This window comes from Canis lupus, chromosome 13 (assembly GCF_003254725.2).
Source record: "Canis lupus dingo isolate Sandy chromosome 13, ASM325472v2, whole genome shotgun sequence".
NCBI classification, from domain to species: domain Eukaryota; kingdom Metazoa; phylum Chordata; class Mammalia; order Carnivora; family Canidae; genus Canis; species Canis lupus.
The window spans coordinates 15,417,699-15,430,866 of NC_064255.1; the positions used below are offsets into that span (position 1 = coordinate 15,417,699).

Below are 13,168 nucleotides of genomic sequence, written 5' to 3' on the forward strand. Positions count from 1 at the left end.
GGTCACTGTCTCAAAATACCTTACGGAACTGTACTCACCCTTCTTGTGACAATGTGATAAAGATGCCTACATGATAAGAAGTGAGCAGAATGTCAAAGGCTTATTGAGGTGGCATTAAGCTACCACTGACCTCCTGACACTATGTCAGAGGAGGATCATCTACTTCTAGATCGCAGTTGCCACAGGTAACGAACCATGGAAAGCAAAACCACAGACAACAGAGGACCACTACAATTCACATTTATACATATTTTGTGGGCCTCAAGCGAAGTGCTGAGGATACACCTGAAGAAGGTAGCCACAAAGCCCTCCTTCAGTGAGTTTACAGTCTAGCCCAAGAAAAGAAAAACACAACACAGAGGCTGATTTAGATTTGGTGTAAGAAAGTGTTCTGGGTGAAAAATGACTATAAACTGAAAGGCAGCAGAAGCTGGCCAGATGAAGGGGGAGAACTGTGTAATTCAGTGATTCTGCAAGCGGAAGAGCTCATTTTCTCTCAAGAGACAATGTGGCTTCCTAACAGAACTGAAACACGTTCAGTGGTGTTAGCAATTTCAGTGGTGTTTGGTTAAAATCATCAACTGTCTGAAACAAGGAATTAAAGCATAAATTCTGTGGAAGATGCCTTATTTTCCTGAAAATACTACACAATTCATTCATCATATATGCTCACAAAATTTTACATAAACTCTCTATACAAATTTCATACAAACTACTGGATTATGGGTAAAATTTCTACATAGTTATGTAATGGGATAAGGCTTATTAAGATAAAAAATAATTTAATATCTAAACAATTATCTGGGTTTTTTTCTTAAAGATTTTATTTATTCATGAGAGACACAGAAAGAGAGGCAGAGACACAGGCAGAGGGAGAAGCAGGCTCCCTATGGGGAGCCCAATGTGGGACTCAATTCCGAGACTCAAGGATCACACCCTGAGCCGAAGGCAGACGCTCAACTGCTGAGCCACCCGGGCCTCCCAGTACTATAGTTTCTTATCATAAGCAATTACCTATAATCCTGGAAATATAAGGTTTATATTCTGAATTAACTGATGTTCATGTATATAAGTTAATATATTAATAGATATGTGCATATATATACTTTGTTTAAAACTGACCTCTTCCCAAAGCTTAATAAATAGCTATCAGGTAAAAGTTGACACATTTAATTCTCAGTAAAGTTTCTAATTACTACATCATGAGTATAGGATACTAATGGTTTAAAAAAGCACTCTTGTTCATCAAGCTGGAAAATAAAGTACCAAAGCAACATCAGGTGTCATATATACATCCTGCCTATAGGCAAGAGCATTTCATACCAAAATTTCTAGTCAATTCATTCATTCATTTGGTATGTATTTATTGAGCACCTAGTATGTTTAAAACAATGTGGCCAAATATCAAAAGGAGAAAAAACTTAAGAGAAAACTATTGCTTAAGAAACTAGCTCCTTCTGGCAAAGAAATGGGGCTTACAGTAAAGACCTCAGTAATAATACAGGATATAATAGGACTTTGCACCAAAATCGGCAAGGCAAACAATGAAGTCCCTTGAAGACAAATATTAAGTCCTAATATCTGCTATTATTTTTATGAGTATTGTTATTATGTCCACTATTTTTTTCCCTCATAATACAATAATGTAATTTGGTCACTAAGAGTGCAAATATTTAAGGCAGCGGAGAGGAGAGATAAGCCTGGGGGAGAAATAAGAATGGCACAGCTCTGGGGACGAGAAAGCACTGCAGGAAAGAGGAGTAAGAGAAACAAAGGGTTTCTCTCCAGTATAAACATATGTCAAGGGACAGGGAAGAATCTGAGTTACTAAAATATGTGGTTGCAAAGGTTAGTAAGATAGAATCTAGAATCCCAGTGGACAAGGCCAGAGTACTTATGGAAAAGAGGAATCCACGTGGATTTTCTAAATAAAAGGTATCAGGAAAACTGGACTAGAAGTGGTGTGAAGCATACACTGAAGAAAGGTAAAAAAAAAAAAAAATGAACAGGTATTATATATTTCAAAAAAATCAAATGTTTCAATTCTGATCATCAAAGAATTTTTTTAAAAAATCAAAGATACGGGGACGCCCGGTGGCTCAGCAGTTGAGCGCCTGCCTTTGGCTCAGGGCGTGATCCTGGAGACCCGGGATCGAGTCCCATGTCGGGTTCCCCGCAGGGAGCCGCTTCTCTCTCTGCTTGTGTCTCTGCCTCTCTCTCTATGTCTCTCATGAATAAATAAATAAAATCTTTAAAAAAAAATCAAAGATATGTTACCGAATCACATGAAAGGATAGGGTTGCTGATATAAATTTGTGACACATCGGGGAGCCTGGGTGGCTCAGTCAGTTAAGTGTCTTCCGTCAGCTCAGGTCATGATCCCACAGTCCTGGGATGAAGTCCCAGGTCAGGCTCCCTGCTCAGCGGCGGGGTGGGGAGGGGGGTCTGCTTCTCCCCCTGCCCCTCCCCTGCTCGCGCTTGTTCTCTCTCTCTTGAATAATAAATAAAACAAATAAAATCTCTTAAAATACTTTGTGACACATTAATGATACTGGATTATTTAGGCATGTATGTGTCACTGTATTTTTCTATAGTTCAAGTTGGAGTTATGACTAATAATATTTTACTTATCTGCTTCAATATTCATATTCCTACGTGGACAGTGTTTTCATCATGGTCATTTGTATTGATATTCTCATAACCAAGTACAGTACCTATAAATGAATCGGTGCTGCTTAGTAAATGTTTGTTGGGTGAACGTTATTGAAGTTACTGAAATTTAGTGAATAAGCTGAGTGAAGCTTATTGAAAAGACAAGAATAGTTAATCAACTAACTAAGCGACTTGACACCCATTTGTTTCCGAATTGCCTGTCGGTACTTAGCATTTTTACCTTAGCCCTGTTTATTCTAAAACCATTTTAACTCCAGGGCACCTGGGGGGCTCACTCTGTGGAGCAGCTGCCTTCGCTCAGGTTAGGATCCTGGGATCAAGTCCCGCATGGGGCTCCCTGCCCAGCAGGGAGTCTGCTTCTCCCTCTCTCTGCTCAAGCTCTCTTTCCGTCTCTCAAATAAAATCTTCGGAAAAGAAAGAAACCATTTTAAACTCATAAGTTCTTAGTCCTGAAGCATTTTATGAAGTTTTCCAAAGTAACTTAAAAGCAAGTTTTTCAAAATGATTCCAGATCTTTCTAGTCCCTTTGGGGAGCTCACTCAGAACTTGGTCTAAAGCTCCACAAAACTCCAAAACTAGTCCACTCTGATCCACGCGAGTCAGAGTTAAAAAAGCCAGGAAGACCTCAATATAACGCACCTCTTTATTTCAAGCCAGGTCTATACACAGAGGAAGACCTGGCAGGCCTCAGCTTTAAGGACTAAGGGCTCAGCTAAGATTTCACTTCCAGCACTACTTCCTGGTAACTACTCAAGTCTCCCAGTTGCTCGGCATCCAGATGGAAATTTGTTTTTAAAGTAGGAGCACTCCAAAATCAGGCCGCTTGGAGGCAGAGATCAGCCCTCTTCGTGCCCATTCAAACAATCAGTCTAAGATTCTGCAGCCCAGACAGGAGCAAAAGGAGAACAGCTGAGCTGAGAATTTATGTTAAGGCCATGAAGGTACCTTAGGCACCAGCCAGCACCGCAGTTTTAGCCAAAATATCTGCCACTGTTCTCAACTTTGAAGTAACAGGCCTTGCAAAAAGTTGTGGGCAGAGATCTCCTTGTACTTCCAAAATCAACTCCTGGCAACAGTGCCTCCTTTTCAAGGTTGGATGAGAGAATAAAAAGAGAAATGCTCGCACTTATACACACACAGTTAGACACACACTCAAAGGATTACGGAAGCGTCTAAACCAAAATCGAGTGGTTCTCGCCAGGGTTTGATCTTCTTCTCTGAATTTCTCTATATTGTCCTAACTCCTATAATAAATTACATAACTCATCTACTTCACAGTTATTTTTAAAAGGAAATGAGAAGCCAAAATTAAATGCATAAGACCATATAAACTGGAAGAGGCCATAAAAGGCAGCGGGCTGAAATTATTGGCACACTCCCCACTCTTCTGCTACCGGACTATAAGCTCCTAGTGGGGAATGTGCAGGGTGGGCGCGTCATCTATGATGAATGAATAATGACATCAGGTTGCCAGTATCTATTGGGAAGAAAGAGGTACTTCTTGAAATAAATTCATGGTCATTATAGAATTTAAAAATAGAAGGCAGCCAAACATTTTTAGATAGAAAAGGGAAAAGTGAATTCCACTTAATTTCTCGTTTTCACTTTTTAAATAATCCATTAAGTTTTTTGCTTGAAATCAAAGTTTGTACACTACAGTACAGGGTAAATCAATTAGTGGCAGTGGAACCTATTGCCTCGTGAGGTAAGCACGGGCTACAAAAGTATTGTTTTTTTAACAAAAGAGGAGCTCTTAACTTCTCAAAGCAAGTCAATACCCAGCAACAGTAGCATACACATTTACAGTACCAGAACTCCTTAATTCCATAGTCTGTTACCAGAGAATATCTTAAACAATGGAAAAATTGAAAAATCGGATTTAAATATAATCTTATTTGCATCTCATTGACTTATCAACTTCATAACTGCTTTCCAAGAAAAAAATAAAAGGCATTTTGTAGAAATTTCTTCATGATGGATTGCTAATTTTATGTACCTCCCCGTCCTAATACCCAACTATTTATGTTCATTGGAAAAAGAGAGACAGTCTCATTAGTGGAATGATAAAACAATATTCTCGGAATTGAAAAAAGCTATCTTCTTCCATGATGGAGAATATGCGTTTTTACCCTACTGCACTAAAGGAAATAAGAACCCCCCCCTCCTTTCTCCACCCCTGCCTTCTTTAAGAGTCTTTGCAACAGCCACATGATGAGCATGAGCTCTAAGCTTTAAAGGAACACAGTCAAGCCTATGATTAAAAGTTAAATCAACCAGTTTCTTACCATTCACAGTGGCACAGAAATCGTAGTACCAGTATGAATGTGCCTAAGGATCAAGTCACTGGGAAAGGCCTCGGAAAAGATTCGTGGATAACAAATCCATCATACCTAGGATGGCCCACAGTACATGCTCCGTAGAGGTGAAAGCAATGCAACCTGACTTCATTTTCTTGACTTCTAAGGTGCCCACAAATGTTGAAGAACATAGTCCATGTTCAGAGTAGGAGTGGTTCTCAGTGAGAGGTAAACAGATGTCCTGAAAACTAAGTCTCAAATACTCAAGGATGACATTCTCATTTATACCCACCTGCCAGTATACAGGACATAAACCTGTGAGGTTTAGTCTGACAGTCAGACTTATTTATTTATCCAGGTCCTCAGGATCAGGCAATCTCAAGAATTTTAATTGTTCAACTAAACTCAGTATTACTGCCTAACTGAGGGGGGTGGAGTGCAGTGGGAACAGTCTGGATTCATTTGTAGTGCGTTTTCTGTATAACTTAAAATATTTTTGAAGAAATATGGTAAAGTGATTATCCTTCTGGAACTAGATCCACTGACACTGTCACATTAACTCACAGCTTGTTAAATACTGTGCAATCTTTCTATAACATTCTTTGTTATGAGACTAGAATCAGCATATGGGAATTGGTCTTTTCCTGCTAAACTGAAGTCATTACTAACTACTCATCTGTGACATGTACTCTTTCTTGTAACCAGGGATTTTAGCTTCACAAAATTTAGAAACTGCCACATTGTTTCTTGGCATCGCTTTCAAATATGACATCATTTAAATTCTGGAAAACTCCATCTTAGCAAGCACACGAGTGGGTGCCAGGTTAAAGATTGCCCAAAAGGGGCAAGCAGGGTTTCTGTAAGGACTAACCTCGGTTAATTCTTTCAACCCATACCTTCACATGCCTTTCATTAGAGACACATGGAATTACAATGAGCTCAACAAATACATTTCAAAGTGGGTTATCAAATTACCAGAATATAGAAATGGCTTCCAGTTACTGAAGCTCTGTATTGAAACACAATTGTGATGTGGAAATGAAAAGCTTCATATTCAACTTCCTTAATTTCCAAAGTCCAAAGAATGAGCATTTTTAAAGTATGCATGCATACTTATTACCAAATACTACACACATATATAATAATCACAAACAAAATATAAATATAACTACAAATACAGATATGAGCCTATTGACTCAACTGTAGAATACAAAATAAATAGGGAACAGTCTAAATGGTAAAGAGATTGCAGAGAATTGGTATCACTCAAATCCTCTGACAATCTCACTTTGAAAATTCTTACATAATTTCCAGAACTTCCTCCATTATTTGAAAACTTATCTAACAGAGAAATTCTAGCCATTTCATCAATATACCCTGCAAGCCCCCTTATACAGAACTTGTGAATTATTTATTCCAAGTATAATTTGATAGCACAATTGCCAGCAAAATTTTAGGATTAGTGCTCTCAGTAGGGACTTCTTTTCTATCAAATAAAAAACAATTCCAATGGTTCAATGTAATTTCCCCTAGAAAGAAAATGAATGACATTTCATGTGTCACTGTTAAGAAAATACTTTGACCTCCTCCTCCTAAAAAAACACACCTTTATTAATTTTTAATCATATTATATCTTTAATAGATATGTTTTGTAGATAAATAGAATTCTTATCTCTGATGTTAAAAGCATGCTTACTTTTCAAAAAGGAACAAAAAAAGAGAACACACACACACACTCTTAGCTTGAAAACTTAGGACATACGGTTGCAAATGATTCCTCAGAATCACTGCACCCCATGGCGTTACTACCTACCATGGTTATGAAATCATGTGACTATTTATTATCCTCCTGCAGAAAACTGGGTGACCTCAGTAGTAACAAATCATTTTTATTCACCAAGTGTTTGTAATCATGTGGCACATATCCCATATACGAAAGCAAAGATAAATTCTGAAATATCCAGAAAGAATCACAAAATATTATCTGTGAGAGACCACGCCTTAGGAAGGATTAAGTGATGAAGTCTGACAAAGTTACCACAACCTACTGACAAAGAAGCCAGTGATTAATCCTGGAGGAGAATTTGGTAAGACTCATTCATTTTAAAAAAGAAGAGGAAGAAATATCATGAAATTAATACCAAAAAAGCGAGCTATGAGAGGAAATCTCTGGCTTTCAAAAAGTATTTAAAAAGTCATGTATTAAAATTAAGTATCAGCACACAAACATTTTTTAAAAAACGATGACATAGGTCACTAGTGACCCACAAAATGCCACAGACAATGCAAAAAAATACCTCGAAAACATTTAAGAACTTTTACAATTCAGAATAGACTTACACACCAAAGTTCTTACAAAAGAAATCCAGACATAAGAATGAATGAAAAAATATATATACATATGTGTGTGTGTGTGTGTGTGTGTGTGTGTGTGTGTGTATTCCTCCAAGGGAACGACGCCAAGTAGTTTTCTGGAACAATTGGTGCCACTCTTCCCTACAACAGCTAATAGCTAGAATTCTACTCCATATATATCCTAAATATAAGTTTTAAATTAAAAGATAAAATAAAACCTTAGAAACACCAATCTGAACAGTCTAATGGATACTCCCATAGTTAACGATACATGAAAAGTTAAAAGATTAGAACCAGAACAATAATTATAATTATTATTATTATTATAGTAATAAATATTCACACAGCCTTTTGGCAATCACCAAACCTGTTTTACATATATTATTTAATTGATTTAACCCTCCACAATCTGTTCTCAGGTAGTACTGCTCAGAGCCTATAGATGGGAAAACTGTAACCTAGAGAAGTTAGAGAATTAGATTTACTCTAATTCTGATTTTATTCCAAGTAAGCCACACCACAGATAAGAAAACATAGCTGCAACCTAGTGAGCTTCTAAACACAGCTGGACATAAGCCTATTCCAGACAATCACATGTCCCAGAAGGCATGGGGTGGCTGAAACTTCTATATTTTAATCTGTACTGTACTGTACATATCCGGAGAACAAATACGCTTGGAAAGAGGCCAAAATGCTCAAATAAGAGGAAAAAAAAAAACAAAACAAAGCAAAACAAAAAAGGTTCAAAAATATCATGATGCACATTTCTAACTACTAAAGTAAGTGTCTCCTAAACTCTAGACATGGCTGCTCCAACAATAAGAAAAATGTATGGTGGACTCTGTCTTTACCATTTGTATGTTACAACGAAGCTCCTGATGGTGTGACTTCAGTACTTTAGATTGCACGGCGTAATTACGCACTTAAAAATTTGAGGACAGAACAGTACTTACTAATAATTGGTTTAGTATTGCTGATGTTTTTAATCATAAGATGATCATTTTCTTTTCAACATGTTACTTGAAAAAGATCTTCTTTATTAAATCATTTCTTATATTTAAGGGCATTTTTTTTTTCCCAACACAACAGCTCCAGTTTTATGCTGTCTTATGAAATCAACTTATGATGTCAACTTAACAAGCATATTTCCCTATGGAAAGCAACACTAAAAGCTAATCTGTTACAAGTTAAAAAGAAGGAGCTAAATTTCCATTTTGGGGTGGAGGGAATTTAAAATCAACCAAGGCATCAATATAAAAACCCTGTCCCCTTAAAGTTAAAATGCCCCCCTTAGATCCAGGTATATATTAATCTATTTTCTTTACATCAGTCACACTAGAATCTTGGAGGCAAAAATGGAGCAACTGGGTATACATTATATGAGCCAATAAAGTTCAAGCGTTTTGTTAAAAACTTCTTGCGGTAAGGAATTGAAGAGCAGCGCTACTAAAAACACTGATATTTCATCCTAGGCCCTTAATAATATGGGTTTCCAGAAAAGGACTAATACAAAGGGTGTAAAAAGCATGGCCTTAAAAAAAAAACTAATTTTAAAAATAAGCTTGATAATGCAGAGAGGGATAAGACCTGATGGGGATCCATGCAGGGCAGCCGTTTCAAAATGTGTTCCTTGCAAAAAATACAAAGTCCAAAAAGTAGAAGCCTCAGCCACTGCAGAGAAGCTTCATGTGCTCATAGAAAGTACTAAATGATAACCTACATCGTGACTTAGCGCATGTGACTTTATGTTTATTGTCTTCGGGGCTTTCTGATGGAGAATGCAGGAGACAGGATCCCTCCATGTACTCAAGAATGTTTGCGTAAGTAAATATGCTTCCAAACATCAGCGGTACCTGGCTGAAGCAGCTCCTGGAAAACTGTGCATGAGAAAGGACGGGTCAGACCTAAAAGCTGATCGTTCCACAGTCGCTGGGTTCACGCAAAACCAGAACCTGGTGGTCTCTACGGGCGAGCGTCTACGAGCTGCCCACGGAGCGCAGGTGGACAGTTAGGATGGATGGGGAGGAAGCGCCGGTCAAGCCGCCTCGGGAGGCTGCGCACGAGGGACGCCCGGAGAAGGTCAAAGCAAAGGGGGGCCCGGCCCCGAGGAAGCCAGGGAAGGGCCGAGAGCAGAGCAGAGCGCGGGAGCGTTCCTGGAGACGGCGGGGCGGGGAGCGCGGGGTGGGCAGCGCGGGGTGGGGACGCGGGAGCCGCGGGCGCACAGGAGGAGCGCGGACGCGCGCGCGGCGGGCCGGCGGGTGCGGGGTCCAGGCCGGCGGGGGCGCAGGGGGGGCGCCGGGGGGGGGGCGCAGGGGGGGCGCGCAGCGGGCCGGCGGGGGCGGGGTCCAGGCCGGCGGGGGCGCAGGGAGAGCGCAGGGGGGGCGCGCGGCGGGCCGGTGGGTGCGGGGTCCAGGCCGGCGGGGACGCAGGGGGGGCGCGCGGCGGGCCGGCGGGTGCGGGGTCCAGGCCGGCGGGGGCGCAGGGGGGGCGCCGGGGAGGGGGGCGCAGGGGGGGCGCGCGGCGGGCCGGTGGGTGCGGGGTCCAGGCCGGCGGGGACGCAGGGGGGGCGCGCAGCGGGCCGGCGGGGGCGGGGTCCAGGCCGGCGGGGGCGCAGGGGGGCGCAGGGGGGGCGCGCGGCGGGCCGGCGGGTGCAGGGTCCAGGCCGGCGGGGGTCGCGCGTGGGGGGGCGCTTGGGGCCCGGCGCGCACCAGCCTCCCGCAGGGACGCGCGGGCCGAGCGCGCACCAGCCTCCTGGGGCGGCCCGCGGCAGCACCCCCCACCACCACCCCCACCCCCACCCCTGGCCCGGCCCGGCGCGGAGCGGAGCGCGCGGCGGCTGCTGCAGGCGGGGGGTCCGCGCGGGGTCCGCGCTCGCCACCGACACACACAAAGCTCCTGTCGCCGCAGCTCGGGAGGCCACGGGCAGCAGCCAGCAAGCAGCCTCCTTCCAAGACGCAGCCAACTCACTGGGGCTGGAGCTTCTTGAGAAGCAGTTAAATGGAATCCTACTGCTGCTACTGATCTGCGGTCCTGATTTTTTTTTTTTTCTCCTTAAAAGAAAATAAAGGGGGGGGGGAGCAGTTTCACTCTTGGCTTTTGCTTATGAGACTATACTAACCACCAAAACACACTGGACCTTTAAAGCTCATTCATAAAATATAAATTACTTTTTAAAATTAATCCAACAGAGACAATCTAAAGGATGATAAAGGGTTTGTTTGTTTGTCTGTATGCCTAACCCAAACCGACCTTTCCTTTTAATGTTTTTGTTAACACACAGAAGCCAAGTAAGAATGCCACGCTAAGACCCCATTTGGAGCAGGGGCAGTTGTCCAGGAGTGCAAATAATTTAAGAAACACAAAGCCCTGAGGATTAACAGGACAGTACCACATCCCCATGTCATTCAACAACTTCACCCTACAAGAGTTTGCTGACCACAGCCTTTTTACTGTAATGGAGCCAAGAAGAGACAGTTACTTAGACTCATACAGATTTTTTTTTTAACACGAGATTGCAGCTACCTCTATGGAAAGAACACAAGTTGAATGTGAGTTACTACTAAAACCGGATTTTAAAATGTCACATATAAAGACGATGGCTTTATTTCTCTGAAAATGAACAAAGGCAGATTAGGGTTTAAGAAGAAAATGGACTGAGACAGCGCTCATATGAAAGTCACCTAGTCTTTGAAACCCCTGGATTACACAGCAACTGAAAACCCTGCTCACAGCAAACGAGAAGTGAAGTAGATGCGCTTACCAAGCCTTAGCTCTCCAGCCAGACTGCCTGGGTTCAAATCCTGATTCTGCTCTAGCTACCTGTCCCAGCGTAGGCGAATTCCCTGAGAATCATAGATGACAGCAGTTCCTACCTCAGGTGGAGACAATACACATTTGCTCCACAAATGTGAACCATTACCGTCACTTGAAGGTGGCCCCTAAGTAAAGACTAACCTCTGGGGGAAGGAGCTTTTCCCCTGTAAACCGAGCTCACCTATGGCCTTTGGTCGCTCTCACTTCTTTTTAGTGATCAGTGCTAGCGAGGCATCCACCAAATCAGTTGTTGCCACACGTAGCTCATTTCTATGCAAACTCTATCCAGCCTTTGGGCAAAGTTTGCATGCCCTCTGCTCCCTGATTTTCACAAGTGAAAACACTGCCACGGACGACGGGGCCAACACATTTAATAATGTGCTCCTTCCCATCATTAAAGGGCACCACACAGCTTTAGCAGACAGGAAACTAGCGCGGTGCACACGCCGTCCAGCTGGCAAATAGAGGCATCTTCAGTGACCACTCCTCCTACATACAGTCTGATAAGGAACATTTTAATGGAGCCAAAACATACATTTCCTTCCTATTTCTGCATTAGCAGACATGAGAGCTAGATAGTCATGTCAGGAATTATGAAACTACAATCAAGAGATTTCTAAGCCACCAAGACTACCAGAAAAGCAGGAGGACTACATTTCGCCTACTCACTTTCAACCAAAAGTATGCACTCCTTCAGTTGTGGAAAAGTACAGAGCATTTAAAAATTCCTACTTATTAACTAGAATGTACTCTTCCATGAAACTCCTTCTACTATCACTTAAATAGTTTGTAAATTTCAGGCAGCTATTCCTTTTAAAAACCCAACAATCCCCTTCAAAGGATTTTTTAACTTGCTGATAGACGTAAGGTGACATCAGAAAAGTATGTCTGAAATATGCAATTAGCTAAGGTTTCTAGGAAGCTTTGGAATGTTTTGTTATTAAGAAAGAAACAGATAAATGAGAGCCCTCCAAGTAACTAACTGTCCTAGAAGTAAAGAAATTCATTAAATAGATCCTCTCCTTGATTTCTCCTTCACGGTTCCATGCCCCTACAGATTTGGGAATGCACAGTAACAGCAAGCCTTCATGATTTTCCAGAGCTGTTTAAAATAATATTTAAGTGCTTAACAGATTCATATATTAAATCAAAGGGAATTCCCAATTCTGAGATAAAAGAAAGATTTGTGGGGATCCCTGGGTGGTGCAGTGGTTTAGCGCCTGCCTTTGGCCCAGGGCACGATCCTGGAGACCCGGGATCGAATCCCACATTGTGCTCCCGGTGCATGGAGCCTGTTTCTCCCTCTGCCTGTGTCTCTGCCTCTCTCTCTCTCACTGTGTGCCTATCATAAATAAATAAAAATTAAAAAAAAAAAGAAAGATTTGTAGTTAAAAAAAAAAAAAAAAAAACCATTACAGAGAGAAGGCCAAGAATACGGTCTTAAAAAAAAAAAAAAAAAAAAAACAACTTCAAAATTGTTCCTTGGCTTTTCAAATGAAATTAAAAGTAATTAGTAAAAATCAAACAATCAAAGAAGTCTCAGGCATTCTTGTTTCAACATGAGAAATGTCTCAGTAGCTCTTACTCAGTGATCACTTTACTGGCCATCCCTCAAGGAGACATGGAAATTTAAAGGAGCAAGAGGAGGTTCAATATCGTTCACTGCCATAAATGTGGCCATCCCGGAGCAGCATTACTGAGCTTCCACTCAGCTCCTGACCAACCCTATTCACCAGTATCTGTGCTAGATCTCCGCAAGGTCTAAATCTTCCTTGCTCCGTTAGCATCCAAACACTGGACCCCTTACAGGTAACTTGCACCGTGAGGCCAATAAGTAAGCCACTCTCCTCAAACGTCAGGACGCAGTATCTGGGCCGACAAACATTCAATCTGTGGAAGTTAAAACTACACGTCTCAAAAAAAAAAAAAAAAAAAAAAACTACACGTCTCTGGCTCATGACCACGGGACCAAACATTGTTAACCTTCATGTATTAAGGGCACATCATCTATCACTCTGTACCTTTGATTA

At 41.8% G+C, this 13,168-nt stretch overlaps 1 protein-coding gene and 1 long non-coding RNA gene across 8 annotated transcripts in view; one reads left to right on the forward strand and one right to left on the reverse strand.

Annotated features, from left to right (window-relative positions):
* TRPS1 (transcriptional repressor GATA binding 1) overlaps positions 1-13,168 on the reverse strand; it is a 257,802-nt gene that overhangs the window by 225,598 nt on the left and 19,036 nt on the right. The window lies entirely within an intron of this gene.
* The window catches only part of LOC118352237 (uncharacterized), a 35,128-nt gene continuing 30,880 nt past the window's right edge, over positions 8,921-13,168 (forward strand). Inside the window, exon 1 of the long non-coding RNA XR_004809176.2 lies at positions 8,921-9,145. This is a non-coding gene — a long non-coding RNA (uncharacterized LOC118352237). The remainder of the gene's footprint in view (positions 9,146-13,168) is intronic.